The sequence below is a fragment of the Pongo pygmaeus genome, chromosome 8 (assembly GCF_028885625.2).
Source record: "Pongo pygmaeus isolate AG05252 chromosome 8, NHGRI_mPonPyg2-v2.0_pri, whole genome shotgun sequence".
Lineage (NCBI taxonomy): Eukaryota > Metazoa > Chordata > Mammalia > Primates > Hominidae > Pongo > Pongo pygmaeus.
The window spans coordinates 99501491-99518542 of NC_072381.2; positions in this window are offsets into that span (position 1 = coordinate 99501491).

The window sequence follows — 17052 nt, forward strand, 5'->3', positions numbered from 1 at the left end:
CTCCACTTTTTCTTCTCTATTGTCATAGCCCAATCCTGTGCTAGTATTTTCTTTTGTAATATAAAGATTGCCTTTTTTTATTTTTTTTCTCTGTTGCCCAGGCTGGTGTGCAGTGGCAGCTCTCAGCTCACTGCAGCCTCAACCTCCCAGGCTTAAGGGATCCTCCACCTCAGCTTCCTGGGTAGCTGAAACTACAGGCACGCACCACCATGCCCGGCTAATTTATATTATTTGTAGAGATTTGGTCTTGCTATATTGCCTAGGCTGGTCTCAAACTCCTGAGCTCAAGCAGTCCTCCCACCGCAACCTCCCAAAGTGCTGGGATTACAGGCATGAGCCACCATGCCCAGCATGTGCTAGCTTTTTTAAGAACTGTGTCATACTCTTGGCCCATTTTAAGTTTACAATCAACTAAAATCTCTGGATCATGTTAAAGCAATTGTTGCCAAGCTAAATCTCTCCCATCTTGAATTTGAGCAGCCTGTTTTTTGAAAATACTCAAAAATGGAAGTTTATATGATTCCTTTTAATTCCATTTAATCTTGCTGGTTTCTTAATTCTGTGTGTCCACCTTTGTGTCATCTCTTCTTCACTCAATCCACTGCCAAGCCCCTTTTGGACTCCAGATCCTCTTAGATCCCTTAGAGCTTTCGTGGACACTTGAGCTGATAAGGGTCACTGGGCTTTCCCAAACTAATATCATAGGGATTGTACCTGGAGATTCCTGTTAGCACTTTCAGAAAGTCTGTTAAGAACTTATGTGGCTTTGCCCATAACATTCTGGTGAAACTGATCTAATTAAGGTCACCAAGAACCTCCAAAGTGTTGTGAGTTTTTTCTAATTATGTACGGAATTACTTCTTTCTCATTTAACCTCACTAGATCTCTCTGCTGCCTTTGATGCTACTCATATCTCCCTTCACACATTAGAATGTTGATTCCCTTGGCTTTCCTAATAGCCTGTTCCCCAGGTTCTCCTCCTACCTCCATTTCTTCCTCCTTAGGCCTCTTCAATGTAGGTGACTCTCAGGGTTCTACTCTTGGCCCACTTGTCTACTACTCTACTTGCTCTACTTGCTCTTCCAGCGTGATTTCATCCATCTACCTATTACAAAGAGATTTTGTCCAGCCCATACTTCTTCCCCAAGCTTCATTCTTGTAGCCACCTGCCTCCTGGACAGCTCTACCTGCTAACCATGGGACATCACATTACCATGTTCAAAAGAACTATTTTTTTTTCACTTGTACCTCTTCTAACATTCCCTATTTCTTTCTTTTACCCACAGCTAGAATCCCAAATACTCCAGAGATCTTTGTCAACAAGCAAGGGCTTTCTTGGCCATTTACCATATTACAATTAATCCATTTTCTATAAGCAAACAGTTTTGAAAACTGTCACTAAGTGGACATGGAATAATAAATAAGGCTTTTTTTTTCCAGTACCACAAGATAATTTACATAAGTTATAGTAAGGGACTGTATGAATGTTTGCCACTTTGTAGTAAGTGTTTGGCGATAGAAAAAGCCCACACTTCAGTATCACAAATTAGAAAATAAACGTCGTAATTGGATGTAATCACTGTCAATCATTTTAGACATAAAAGAGGCAGGCTGCCCTACAGCTCACCCAAGGGGACCTGTGGAAATTAGAAAAAGCTTCCATTTCCTTAAGACACTTCACTGTCATAGACCAAAAAAAAAAGTTTGCTATCGTTACAAATAAACTGTGAATGATGCCCCTGGAATTGTACAATATACAGTTCTCCCTTATGTCGAAGTGCTTGGCTCTGCCTAGGCCTCTTTCTGTTTCCCTTCCTAAAATCCAGGGGAAACAAAAACAAAACTAAACTAAAATAAAATAAAATCCAGGGGAGGGAAGGAGTCTAGAATCTCTGTTCAGACCTTTGAGATAGTGCTACAGTTAAGGGGAAAAAAAAAAACCTCACTACCAGAGAGCTAAAAAAAAAAAACACTGTAATATTAAATAATATTTAGATATTACTGTCCAGGCATTGTGGCTCCTGCCTGTAATCCCAGCACTTTGGGAGGCTGAGGCAGGAGGATTATTTGAGGCCAGGTGTTCAAGGCTACAGTGAGCTATGAGGGTGCCACTGCACTCCAGCCTGGGCGACAGAGTGAGGCTATAGCAAAAAAAAGAATTTGAAAATATGTATATCATGGTCTCTACCTTTGAAAATGTTAAAATATTGTTGAGAAATAGTGTGTGTGTGTGTGTGTGTAGTTGAGAATGATAATTATGAATTACCAAATAGAGAATAATAGAAGATCACATAGGTGCTAAAAATAAAGAAAAGCTGCTTTAGAGGAAGTCATAGAGCAATGTATACCTAAATGAGATCAGCAGAAAGGACAAAGTTTAAATAGATGGGATAATTTGTTCTAAGCAGGGTCACTCAGGTAGTACAAATAATTTATATTGTGGTGCATCAGAAAATTAGGTTAAGATAGCTAATACTTATAATTAATTATTAAATTAAAAGTGTTAACCAAAAACCAAAATAATAACAAACATTAGAATAATGATGTAGCAGATTTTTTGTCCCGCTGAACCCACAGCTTGAATCACCCCAAAAGCAGTGGCGGGCCAGGAATTAGTGGCTGCAGTGAGTTATGATCTCACCACTGCACTCCAGGCTGGTCAAAAGAGCAAGACCCCATCTCAAAAACAAACAAAAGCAGCGACACGGAAGTTCCCACAAGGGTGTGTCACAAACTGTCTTGAGAAAAGGCCCCCAGTTGGGATTCCATAGAAAGAAGCTTTTTTTTTTTTTTTTTTTTTTGAGACAGAGTTCACTCTTGTTGCCCAGGCTGGAATGCAATGGCATGATCTCGGCTCACCTCAGCCTCCGCCTCCCAAGTTCAAGTGCTTCTCCTGCCTCAGCCTCCCGAGTAGCTGGGATTACAGGCATGTGCCAACATGCCCGGATAATTTTGTATTTTCAGTAGGGACGGGGTTTCTCCATGTTGGTCAGGCTGGTCTCGAACTCCCAACCTCAGGTGATCCGCCCGCCTTGACCTCCCAAAGTGCTGGGATTACAGGCATAAGCCACCGTGCCTGGCCTAAAGAAGCATTAAATGCCAGGGTGATCAACCCAAAACGATTGTTAGGAGAATTTACCTACAGAGTGCTATAGCAATCCTCATGATGGACAGTGAGAGAAAAGGGACCTAGGTATGTCCACAGTGAGGGAGTCAGGGTACGGAGTTTATATGAGGGTTTAAGGTATGTGACTCAGGGTCTGAGCCAGTACTTTCAGTGTTTTGGGCAACAACTTAGATACTTTTATCAGTGCCTGGGACTGTTCAAGGCCCCAGTTTGTGTTGAAGCCTGCTGGGATGGACCTGCAGCTGGCTAGGTCACAGAGCAGTCAAGGCACTCTGATTTTTTGTTCGGGACACAGAAAGCAAGCCGCAAGGGGCTGTGGGGGAGGTCTCCTGGGGGCCCTACACAAATGTTGTTGGTTTCTCATCTACATATCCTCAGTACTTCCTGTTCCATACATGCTGAAAAAGTCCTCTGAGCACTTGCAAATTTTCACTTAAGGACTTTTTCTGGACCCCTGTAGGGCAGGTCTGAAGTGCCACAGATTTTTCCACTGGAAGCATCCTTCAATCAACAACAAATGGTAATTGAAGGATAACTATACCAATTGTGGTAAGCTGAAAAATGACTTCCAAATATATGAAGGCTAAGTCTCTGTAAACATGAATATTAACTTGCACGGGCAAAGTTGTGATTAAGTTACAGATTTTGAGATGAAGAGATTATCCAGGTGGGCAATCACATGGATCCTTTTAAGAGACAGGAGATTTCACACAGACAGATAAGAAGGTAATGTGACCACATAGGCAGAGATTGGAGTGATGTAGACAAGGAATTCTAGCAGCCACCAGAAAGAGGAAGAGATAAGGAACAAACTCTCCCCTAGAGCTCAGTCCAGTGATATTAAGTTCAGACTTGTAGCCTCTAGAACTGTGAGAGAATACCAAATTTGTGATGATTTGTTACAGCAGCCATAGAAAACTAATATACCAATAAAATATAACAAAAACATACCAATGTCCTTAATCCTCAGAGGTAGAACACCTCTAAGGCAGCGCTCCCCAACCTTTTTGGCATCAGGGACGGGTTTTGAGGAAGACAATTTTTCCACAGATCAGGGTGGAGGATGGTTTCAGGAAGAAACTGTTCCACATCAGATCATCAGGCATTAGTTAGATTCTCATAAGAAGCGTCCCACCTAGATCCCTCGAATGTGCAGTTCATAGTTGGGTTCAAGCTCCTATGATAATCTAATGCCTCCACCGATCTGACAGGAGACAGAGCTCAGGCAGTAATGCCACTCACCTGCCGCTCACCTCCTGCTGTATAGCCCAGTTCCTAACAGGCCACGCACTGGTACAGGTCTGTGTTCCCGGGGTTGGGGACCCCTGCTCTAAGACATCTTCCACTTTGTCTCCCAAAGATTGAGTTCCACCTGCAGGGATATCCTACTCATCAGCACACTCTATTAGTGTCCTTTGCTTCCCTGCCTCACAACCCCACCCTGCTAGCCATGGTTCCTGGACTCACCTTCAAAATAAACCACTTGCACTCAAGTCCTTATGTATCTGTTTCCTTGGGCTGCCATAAAAAAGAACCAAAAATTGGGTGGGTTAAAACAACCAAAATTTATTATCTCACAGCTCTGGAGGCAAGGTGTCTAAAATCAAGATGTTGGCATTGTTTGTTTATGTTTAGAGCTCTGAGGAAGAATCTGTTCCATGCCTCTGTCCTGGATTCCGGTGACAGCTGGCAATCCTTGGCAATCTTTGGCTTGTAGACGCATCAATCCAATCTCTGCCCCCATCTTTACATATTATTCTCCTTGTGTCCCTCTGTCTTCACATGTCTGTCTTCCCCTCTTATAAGGATACTAGTCATATTGGATTAAGGGCCCACCCTAATGACCTCATGTTAACTTTATTACATCTGCAAAGACCTTTCCAAATAAGATCATGTTCATAGTTACCAGGGATTAGGATTTCGACATATCTTTTTTTTTTTGGAGGGGGGACACGATTCAACTCAAGATCAAATTCAGAGGACCCCAGCATACCACTTATTTAGGTACTTTTTTTGTTTCCCTAGATATGAATTATCTCATTTAACCTCAATAATCTTATGATATAAATATTAGCTGTGTTTAATTTGTTTTGATTTAATTAATGAATTACAGGATTAGATATTACAGTGTGGCCAAGTTTGTGTTTACACCAGATGGGAAACATAACAAGATGCCAGTCCTGCTAGTGGGAGTAGTTTTCCAACAAAAGGGATCAAATGCCTTAAGCTGTTTTCCTAATCTGCAATATTATAGCCAGGGAAAAATTTAAGAGGGATTTTCCTAGGGTTGTGATACATGTTCTTTTTTATTTAAGATGTTTGTTGATAAATTAAGCTAAGAAATGACATTTCCTGTTTCTTTACTTACATTGATTGTTCAAAGCCATTCTTTATTCATTGTCTTTCAAAATCCCTAGGGAAGTAAAAGTGGATTCCATGCACAAAGTCATGTACAGTTTCTGATAGTCCTTTGAGCAGCAATAGTTTCTCACCCTCCACTCTGTACCAGACTCTGCTAGGAGCTCGCTGTGAAAGAACATTCTGTAAAACAAGGATGTATTGTCTCTAGGTCTCTATTCCAAAGCTGCTGGGAAGTATAGCTGAATGGGAAGGAAACTATCAAACTAACATCTAAGGTATCATGTATATCATCCTCACACCTCCCACAATGCCAGTCCTACTTATTTTATTTTTTAAATTTACTATTATTTATTATTTTTATTTTGAGACAAGCTCTTACTCTGTTGCCCAGGCTGGAGTGCAGTGGCTCAATCACGATTCACTGCAGCCCTGACCTCCTGGGCTCAAGTGATCCTCTTACTTCAGCCTCCAGAGTACCTGGGACCATGGGTGCACACCACCATACCCCGCTAATTGTTTACCTACTTATTTTATTAATAATACTCTGTGCTCCAAGCCAGGCTCAGTGGCTCACACCTATAATCCCAGCACTTTGGGAGGCCAAGGGAAGTGGATCACCTGAGGTCAGGAGTTCGAGACCAGCCTGGCCAGCATGGCAAAACCCCATCTCTACTAAAAACGCAAAAATTAGCCAGGCATGATGGTGTACACCTGTAATCCCAGCTACTCAGGTGGCTGAGGCAGGAGAATCACTTGAATCCAGGAGGCAAAGCTTGCAGTGAGCCAAGATCGTGCCACTGTACTCCAGCCTAGGCACCACAGCAAGACCCAATATCAAACAAACAAACAAACAAACAAAAACTCTGTACTCCACCTATCACCAAAGTTCAAGTCCTGCCTGCCTTTGGTTACAAATTTGGAAATACTTGTGCATATACTCCAAAGACCTGCTTGGGTGGCATTTATGCTTCTGATTTCTTTCCTTCATTTTCCAAGCTGCTACTGCTGATCTTACTTAAAATTCACTTGGGCGAATAAATAGGTAGATAAGTAAGATCAGTGGATATCCATGAGACTGATGAGAAGTCTAAGTGATCCAGATATCTACTCCAGCATCTGTCACACTAAAAAGGAGATAAGGGGGCTGGGCGCAGTGGCTCACACCTGTAATCCTAGCACTTTAGGAGGCCAAGGCGGGAGGATCACAAGGTCAGGAGATCGAGACCATCCTGGCTAACACGGTGAAACCGTCTCTATTAGAAATACAAAAAATTAGCCAGGCATGGTGATGGGCGCCTGTAGTCCCAGCTACTCAGGAGTCTGAGGCAGGAGAATGGTGTGAACCCGGGAGGCGAAGTTTGCAGTGAGCCGAGATCATGCCACTGCACTCCAGCCTGGGCGACAGAGCGAGACTCCAGACTCCGTCTCAAAAAAAAAAAGAAGAAGAAGATAAGGATCTGCCCCTAAAGAATCTCTTTCTTGAGCCCATTAGGGGGAAAAAGACTTTTAAATATCCTAGTTAGGACTTTTTAACATCCAGGGAAGAAGAAAGGGAATTGCCAGTTTCTGGAGGGGGCAAAAAATGGGAAGTGGAGGAAAGGAAGGAAGTGAAAAAGATGGGCTCCAAAACAGTATGATTTAGCATGTCAGTTCTAGTAGGTATATAAGCTATCTATTGCTCTTTAAGAAATTGCCCTAAAACTTGGCAACTTAAAACAATAACAAACATTATTTCAGACTTTTCCTATGGGTCTGGATTTTAGGAATGGCTTAGCAGGTTTGTTCTGGTTCTGGATGTTTTACAATCTAGATGTTGGTCAAGGCTGCAGTCACCTGAAGACTTTACTGAGGCTCAAGGATTAACCTCTAAGATGGTTCATTCATATGTCTATTGGAAAAAAAGCTTCGGCTTCTCACTATGTGAACCTCTCCATAGGACTAATTGGGTGTCTTCATGACAAAGCAGCAGGCTTCCCCTAGAGCACGTTATCCAAGAGAGAGCAAGAGGAAAGCTCTAATACCTTTTAAGACCTAGTCTTGAAAGTCATCATTTCTGCTATTCTGTTTGTCATAAGTAAGTCACTTAATCTAAACCACACTCGATTGTAGGGGAATTGGGCTTCACCTCTTGCAGGGAAGAGTATCAAAGAACTGTGGACATATTTTAAAACCACCAGAATGGGGTTCAATATCTATATTGGGACTGGATAGGCACTGGAATTTAAAAATAAACTATTTTCCTATCACTAAATAAATAGTTTTTATGTAGGTAGACAAGAGAGCCAGTTTTAGAATACATGACATTACAGTCGGGTGCGCTGGCTCATGCCTATAATCCCAGCACTTTGGGAGGCCGAGGTGGGTGGATCATGAGGTCAAGAGTTCGCAACCAGCCTTGACAAGATGGTGAAACCCCGTCTCTACTAAAAATACAAAAATTAGCCAGGTATGGTGGAGGATGCCTATAATCCCAGCTACTCAGGAGGCTGAGGCGGGAGAATGGCTTGAACTTGGGAGGCGGAGGTTGCAGTGAGCCAAGATCGTGCCATTGCATTCCAAACTGGCTAACAAGAGCAAGACTCTGTCTCAAAAAAAAGAAAAAAAAAAAAGTAACATTACAATGCTATAATAGGTTTAGAGCCAAAGGATCATGAAGATGAGATTTAAATCATGTACACCATAAGGAACTCGTTTTCTGTGGAGCAGAAGAGAAAGGTTATTATTATTATTATTATTATTTTTTTTTTTTTTTTTTTTTTTTTTTTATTTGAGACAGAGTCTTGCTCTGTCGCCCAGGCTGAAGCACAGTGGCGCCATCTCAGCTCACTGCAAGCTGTGCCCCCTGGGTTCACGCCATTCTCCTGCCTCAGCCTCCGGAGTAGCTGGGACCACAGGCGCCCGCCACCACGCCTGGCTAATTTTTTTTGTATTTTTTAATTGGAGACGGGGTTTCACCGTGTTAGCCAGGATGGTCTCGATCTCCTGACCTCGTGATCTGCCTGCCTCGGCCTCCCAAAGTGGAGAAAGGTTATTTTATACCCTCTATGACTGCCCATTCATAAAACCTCATAGGACCTGAACTGAGAAATAAATACCAAAGTATAGAGATAGTGACATACTCTATTTTATAACTCCCATACCTAGGTTAGTACTTTGTACCTAAGAAGAATCAATAAATATTTACTGGTTTGTTTAACTGAATTTAACTAATGATTTAAGATGAATCCTAAGTATAGACCCATGTACCCCTATTAGATTGTTGCAGATTTCAAGGACTATGATTGCTCTGGGTGTTTTCTGTTACCTATTTCTTTGACACGGTCAGCTCTTTTCTCTAGAGTTTAATGCAGTCACGGAAGCACAAAATGGAGGACAATGGACTAAACTCTGTCAGTGAAATTGTTTATTTGGTGAAAACTCTGTGTGTGTGTGTGTGTGTGTGTGTGTGTGTGAGAGAGAGAGAGAGAGAGAGAGAGATTTTTTAACTGATTTTTGAATGCCTTTGGTTGGAGCATATGCTTAGTATGCACTCTGTAGTTCCCCATAGGCCCTGCTACTTTCTGTTCTCTAATATCTATCTGCCTTTTTAGTCCCTAAGGGCACTTGACTGTGAGACCCACACATCTAGAGTTTAAATCTCAGGATGACAGTATGTATTATTGGTCCAGCCTATTCTTACTCTCCATTCTATGGGTGAGTTGTTTCCTGTAGATTTACTTTTAGCTTTAGGTCAAAAGTACTATTTTCAAGGCCAGGCGTGGTGGCTCACACCTGTAATCTCAGGACTTTGGGAGGCTGAGAAGGACGGATCACTTGAGGTCAGGAGTTTGAGACCAGCCCGGCCAACATAGAGAAACCCTGTCTCTATTAAAAATAAAGAAATGGCTGGGCGCAGTGGCTCAAGCCCGTAATCCCAGCACTTTGGGAGGCTGAGGTGGGCGGATCACGAGGTCAGGAGTTCGAGACCAGCCTGACCAACATGGTGAAACCCTGTCTCTACTAAAAATACAAAAAGTAGCCGGGGCGTGGTGGCACGCACCTGTGATCCCAGCTACTCAGGAGGCTGAGGCAGGAGAATCGCTTGAACCTGGGAGGTGGAGGTTGCAGTGAGCTGAGATCATGTCATTGTACTCCAGCCTGGACGACAGAGTGAGACTCCATCTCAAAATAAATAAATAAATAAATAAATAAGTTGTGGTGTATGCCTGTAATCCCAGCTACTCAAGTGGCTGAGGCACAAGAATTGCTTGAAGTCAGGAGGAGGAGGTTGCAGTGAGCCAAGATTGTGCTACTGCACTAAAGCCTGGGTGACAGAGCAAGACTCTGTCTCAAAGAAAAAAAAAAGTACTGTTTTCGTAGTCATCTCCCTTTTTAGTTTAGCCAATATCCTCCTGCATTCTGCTAAACTCTAGTTTTCTCTCTCTTCTTTCCTTTCCCTCCTACTTAGCACTCCTGGTGAATTTTCCCCCTTTTCTACTTTTCTCAATGTCTGCATCCTAAATGGTTTCTGACAAAAAGCGTGGATGAAGACTCAGCTTCTACTCATTTTAAAGATGGGGCAATGGCCAGGCACGGTGGCTCACACCTGTAATCCCAGCTACTCAGGAGGCTGAGGCAGGAGAATCACCTGAACCCAGGAGGTGGAGGTTGCAGTGAGCCAAGATTGCGCCACTGCACTCCAGCCTGGGCAACAAGAGCAAAACTCCGTCTTTAAATAAATAAATAAATAAATATGCGGGCAACAATGCTACCAGTGAGTAGAGATAATGTATGCAAAGTACTTGGCACACAAAAGGTGCGGTAAACCTGATAATCATTTTCCTCTTCTTTCTGGCTAATAATTTCAAGAACTACTGTGAGGCTATTTGCACAGCCTTCCATCTTGAATTTCTTTTCCTATCTTTTTTAAAAATTATTTTGTTTTATTGTTTTTTAATGTTCATTGTGACTCATGGAATTGATTTCATGACTCACTAATGGGTCACACGCATAGTGTGAAAAACATTGATATAGAGACATTTTGTGCTCTCTTTTATGTTGGTGACTTGAGTATGTCTGTTTGATAAGGAAATAAATTACTTGATCTGCTAGACTGATGGCTTGTACAGGAACTTCTTGAACTGGTAGGAATATATCTTAGAGTTTCATTCCTGATACTTTTTGATGGGAAGAGGTTTTTTTATTATTTTTTCATTTTTTATTTTTTATTTTTTGAGACAGGGTCTTGCTGTGTCACCCAGGCTGGAGTGCAGTGGCACCATCCTATCTCACTGCAGTCTCAACCTCCGGGGCTCAAGCGATCCTTTCACCTCAGCCTCCTGAGTAGATGGAACTACAGGCAGATAGGAAGAGTTTTTAAGAGTGCCAGTTATGGTCTGATCTACCAAGGATCCAGTGAGGTCTTCCATGGCTAGGTCAACTATCAGGTTGGAGTTGATAAATAATATATTTTTATGGAACATTCTTGGCTGCTAAAACCTGGCCGGGTCCAGAACCACAAGCCTTACATCTTGTGGTGGAGAAACAGTTCAACTCATACCCCTACCCCCATTCTCTGTGCAACACCACTCCATTTTCCTATGTTTACCCTTCTCAGTTCATTCATTTATACTTTTATGAAATCATTTATGCAACAATTATGAATTGACCACTTACTCTATGTCAGCCACTCTGTCAGGGTCTGAGAAAAAGAAAAGAGCCATTCCTGCTCTTGTTGAGCTTATGGTCTGTTAGTGGGAAGCAAATATAAATCAAAGAACCACATCAATAGATGTAACATTTTTTAAAGTTTTAGTTGTAATTAATGTCCAAAAAAGACAGTATATATTGTTATGACACATTATAATAAGGAAAAATGGCCTGGTCAAGGAGGTTACAGTAGGCTTTTCCAGAAAAATAATGATTGAACTGAGATTGAGAAAAATAGGAGTCAACAGTGTGTGTGTGTGTGTGTGTGTGTGTGTGTGTGTGTGTGAGTGTGGTGGTAATTAGAGATTTCTAGTAGATGAAACAGCTTGTTCAAAGCCCTGTGATTAAAGGAAGCACAGTTTTATTAAAAGGAGCACAGCTCAGGGTTTGCTTCCTGCTTTCTTTCTCCTTCTTTCCTTCCTTCTTTCCTCCCTTCCTTCTTTCCTTCCTTCCTTTCTTCCTTCCTTTATTTCTCCTTTCACCTTGAATTCAGAGAGTTAACAACTTTCTCAGTTTCTGACACATTATCATCAATGCAAAGACTCTCTTTTGCTTTTTGAAATTTATCTGTATATTCAGTTTTATCTCCTTTCAGCAATTCCATTCTTCTCTCTTTCATAGGCAACCATTTTAATGTGTTTAATATACATTTTGAAACATGTTATTGTAAAAAAAAAGACTGTTTTGTGTATATATTATTAATTTATGTCTATGATATTGTTTTATTAGTTTCATTTCTTTTTTCACTTGGCACTACGTTTTTAATATTCGTCCAAGCTGCTCTTTGTATATCTAATCTGTTGTTTTTAATTGCTGCATAGTGCTCCAGGGTGGTTCATCTATCACTTAGTACATATTTACTCCAGTTTTGGATTGTCTCCAATTCCTTTTCACCTCACACAACAAGGACTTCACTCACACACTTTAATGAACATCCTCCAACATGTCCTCATGGGGACCTGTGAGAAAATTCCTTGAAAGGTATAATCAGGAGCACAACTGCTGCGTGATAGTTGATGCATGCACTTGACAAAATCATGCCAACTGGGTCTTATAAACCAAAAAGAGTATCTTGGATAGGTCTCCATCAATTTAGAGGTTTGTTTTGTCAAGGTTGAGAAAGTGTCTGGGAAAAAAAAAAAACAACCCGCAGTAGAATCTGTGGCTCGCACTTTTTTCAAAAAGGGTTTTGAGGGGGTTCAGTTTTTAAAGAGGAGAAAGCAGGCTGGATGGGGAAGGAGGAAAAAAAACAAAACAAAAGGGGAGAGTAGAAAAAAATTAGGTAAGTGGTTACAGTCTTTTAAGGCTTTGATTATTTCTCACTGAATCCACATGTTGTATGTGAAAAGGATGGAGTGGAGGAACAGCCAATTCTGTATTTGTCTCATGCTCAGTAAATCTGCAGTTTATGTAAGATAAAGTAAACGTAGAGTAGAGGAAGAAGTCAAATATGCATTCATCTCAGGGTTGGCAGTGGGACGATTTCTAGCCTCCTCTCATCCTGTACACGTGAAGATAAGCTGGGTCCTGTTAGTGTTTATTTCTTTGTTTGTTTTAGAGGCAGGGTCTCGCTCTATCACCCAAGTTGGAGTGAAGTGATATGATCGTGGCTCACTGCAGCCTTGAACTCCTGGATTCTAGCAATCCTCCTACCTCAGCCTCCTAAGTAGCTGGGACTATAGGGTGCACCACCATGCTTAGCTAATTTTTTAAGATTATTTTTAGTAGAGACTAGGTTTTGCTGTGTTGCCAAAGCTGGTCTCTAACTCCTGGGCTCAAGCAACCCTCCTGCCTCGACCTCCCAAAGTGCTGGGATTACAGGCGTGAGCCACCATGGATTACAGGCATGGCGAAACCCTGTCTCTACTAAAAATACAAAAATTAGCTGGGCGTGGTGGGGCATGCCTGTAATCCCAGCTGCTTGGGAGGCTAAGGCAGGAGAATTGCTTGAACCTGGGAGGTGGAGTGAGCAAAGATTGCGCCACCGCACTCCAGCCTGGGTGACAGAGTGAGCCTCCGTCTGAAAAAAATAAAAATAAAACAAAATAAAAAGATAATCACTATCTTCTAATGGAAGTTTCTGTTGTCTTTTGCTAAACATCTAAAGTACTGTAAGATTATATTTTAGCCCATAATTTGTGTGCTTATCCAAGATCACCTTTCAATTTTCAAATACTTCTTAGGATTATCTAGTCACTAAGGTGAACTGGAAGCTAGTTGGACTGAACACAAATTGTACTTAGTCTTGAAAGAAGAAATATAAATGGCTAAGTAATGTCAGGGTAGGGAGGAGGTTCAGCTTCGTTTGTAGTTTAAAAAAAAAGTAATTTAAAAAGAGAAGTCCTTTTATAAAGTTGGGAAGTTTTTTAAAGTGATATAATCTATCTTTGGTGAGGATTCAGGAAGATGGGCACTTTCTTACAGTGCAGGGAGGGAACACACAATCTTTCTGAAAAGCAATTTGACAGTGTGTATCAGAAGCCTTTAATCCACACTGAGAAACAGCATTGTAAAAAAGTAAAGCCTTTAAAATGTATATTTAGGAAAGGAGTTACAGACAAGGAAGGGGAGAAGGCTAGAACTCCATGGTATTAGATTGAAATGGGACCTATCAGTATAATCTCTCTTTCTCTGTCTACGCACACACACACACACACACACACACACACACACACACACACACACACACACACACAAAACGCAGACATACAGAAAAACATATGGAAATATAAATAGATATAAATGTGTGTGGTTATGTGTCTGTGTACATATCTCAACATCTCTCTCTTTTTATTTTTTGAGATGGAGTCTCACTCTATTGCCCAGGCTGGAGTACAGTGTCACGATCTCAGCTCACTGCAGCCTCCGCCTCCTGGGTTCAAGGGATTCTCCTGCCTCAGCCTCTCAAGTAGCTGAGACTATAGGCACACAACACCATGCCCAGCTAAATTTTTTTTGTGTGTATTTTTAATAGAGACGGGATTTCACCATGTTGGCCAGGCTGGTCTCGAACTTTTGACCTCAAGTGATCTGCCCACTTCAGCCTCCAAAAGTGCTGGGATTACAGGCATGAGCCACCATGCCTGGCCTACATATATCTCTTACCTCTATCTGCTGAGAGGGCCTAGAAGCAATGAGACTCCAGTATCAATGAGCATACTTAGTGCCCAGATTTTTTTTAAATCATTATTTTATTTTATTTTTTTAGAGATGACATCTTGCTATGTGTCCCAGGTTGACCTTCAGCTCCTGGGCTCAAGTGATCCTCCTGTTTCAGCCTCTCAATTAGCTGAGACTACAGGCATACGCCACTGTACCTGGCTCCCAAATCTGAATTTATAAATACCATTTTTCTATAGAAGGAATCAGGACTCTGGAAAAATGGCTCTTTCCAAGGCTGATGCAGGGAAAATACAGAAAGCAGCTGTAATATCTTGCGGTGCCAGAAAGTAGAAAGTTCCTTTAAAAAAAAAAAAGATGAGAGGCTAGGTGCAGTGGCTCCTTCCTATAATTCCAGCACTTTGGGAGGCCGAGGCAGGAAGATTGCTTGAGCCCAGGAGTTCAAGACCAGCTGGGAGACAAAGTGAGACCCCGTCTCTACAAAAATAAAAATAAAAAAATTAGCCAGGCATGGTGGCATGCACCTGAGGTCCCAACTACTTGGGAGGCTGAGACAGGAGGATTGCTTAAGTCCAGGAGTTCGAGGCTGCAGTGTGCCTTGTTTGCACCATTGGACACCAGCCTGGGTGAGAATAAGACCCTGTTTCAAAAAAAAAAAAAAAGAGTATCTGTCAAAAAGGCATCGGAACAAACTTTAGGGGCTCTCAATGACCAAATATGGGACAGTTTAGTACTGTATTTTAAGCAGGTAGAATAAAACGATAATCTATTAGTCTGTGCTGATATAAATAAATAATCGAATAAACAAACAGAGGAGAAAGGAAATCTCTTTCTTACCTTAGAATTCCAATCAAATGTAGAACAAATGATGGATATAGATGCCATTTGGCAAACATCATAGGGATAAATGTTTCAAGCATAAAAAGTATGAGGAGAAACATAATTACATTGTCTTTAGGTATTTCCTTATGTCCCTGCTACCATAACCTGTTTTGCCAGGATCCAAGCCTCCATTCTTTCTATAACCTCAAGATGATATATAAGCTTCTAAACTCCATTGGGGGATGGGTCATCACTCTGTGTGTGTTTTTCCCTGTGTACATGTTAATCAAATTTATATGCCTTTTCTCCAGTTAACCTGCCTTTTGTGAGTTGATTTTTCAGTGAAACTTCAGGAGGCAAAGGAAAAGTTTTACCTTGGTCCCTAAAGTTTGGTGCTGTGAGCGGGATCACCAAAGCGGATCTGTTCTTCCAGAAGCCACAGTGAAGGGAACCCAGGACTTGACAAACCAGAACAAAGGGTAAGAATTTCTTGCCAGTCAGGCTCCAGGCCTCTCTCTGGAACCTTGGCTGAGTAGATGGTAAAAATCACTGTCTCTTTTTCCTCTGCAAAATTTTGATGAATAGGAGAAAAGGATTTGTGTGACTAGTCTTGGGTGTAGTGACTCTGGTATACTTTTTGGTTCTTTTGTTATGAATATTCATATTGTTTGATCCCTTTCCTCCTAGAAATAGTTTTTTTTTCCCTTTGTGTTTGTCTTTCTGTGTTGTTCTTTTATAAAAAAGGGTAGCAGATGAGGTTTCCACTTGTCTTGTTTTATATCCTTGAGGGTTTGACTTGTGAGCGAGTACTCTCTCTTGATCTCCACCATCCTGGGAATGTGATTTTCAGAGGACATCAGGTGACCAGCCTGAAAATGGCTGGGAACTCAAGACTTTTTGTTCCAAATGTGTCAAGCTCTTAGGAGAGTTTGTCTATCTTAGCCTATTCCTGGGAGTGAATTTTTTGTCGGGGATCCTCGGACTTGTTTCTTCACCTTCCATGGACTGAGTCACTATTGGAATGAATACAACATCAGAAATTAATCAGGCTGGGTGTGGTGACTCACGCCTGTAATTGCAGCACTTTGGGAGGCCCAGATGGGCGAATCACTTGAGGTCAGGAGTTTGAGACCAGCTTGGCCAACATGATGAAACCCCGTCTGTACTAAAAATACACAAACTAATCAGGTGTGGTGGTGCATGCTTGTAATCTCAGCTACTTTGGAGGCTGAGGCATGATAATCACTTGGACCTGGGAGGCGGAGGTTGCAGTGAGCTGAGATCATGCCACTGCACTCCAGCCTGGGCAACAGAGCGAGACTCTATCTCAAAGAAAAAAAAAGAAAGAAAAAAAAGAGAAAGAAATTAGTCAGTGGCCAAAAAATGGGTCCTTTAATTTAGAAAGACTCCTAAATTTAAAAAAAGGAAGTTTAGAGATCTCTTATTCTAAACAATCACTTTATTTGTATGTAAAGAAAGATTAAGTTTTTAAAAAAGAGACTCATAATAGTATCATGGCTAGCCTTAGAAATTCTCCAGTCAGGGCCGGGCACAGTGGCTCACGCCTGTAATTCCAGCACTTTGGGAGGCCGAGGCAGGTGGATCACCTGAGGTCAGGAGTTCGAGACCAGCCTGACCAACATGGTGAAACCTCCTCTCTACTAAAAAAATACAAGGATTAACCAGGTGTGGTGGCAGGCACCTGTAGTCCCAGCTACTCAGGAGGCTGAGGCAGAAGAATGGCTTGAACCCAGGAAGTGGAGGTTGTAGTGAGCTGAGATCAGGCCACTGCACTCCAGCCTGGGTGACAGATAGAGATTCTGTCTCAAAAAAATAATAATAATAATAATTAGAAGAAGAAGAAGAAGGAGAAATTCTCTAGACAGGCCGGGTGTGGTGGCTCATGCCTGTAATCTCAGCATTTTGGGAGGCCA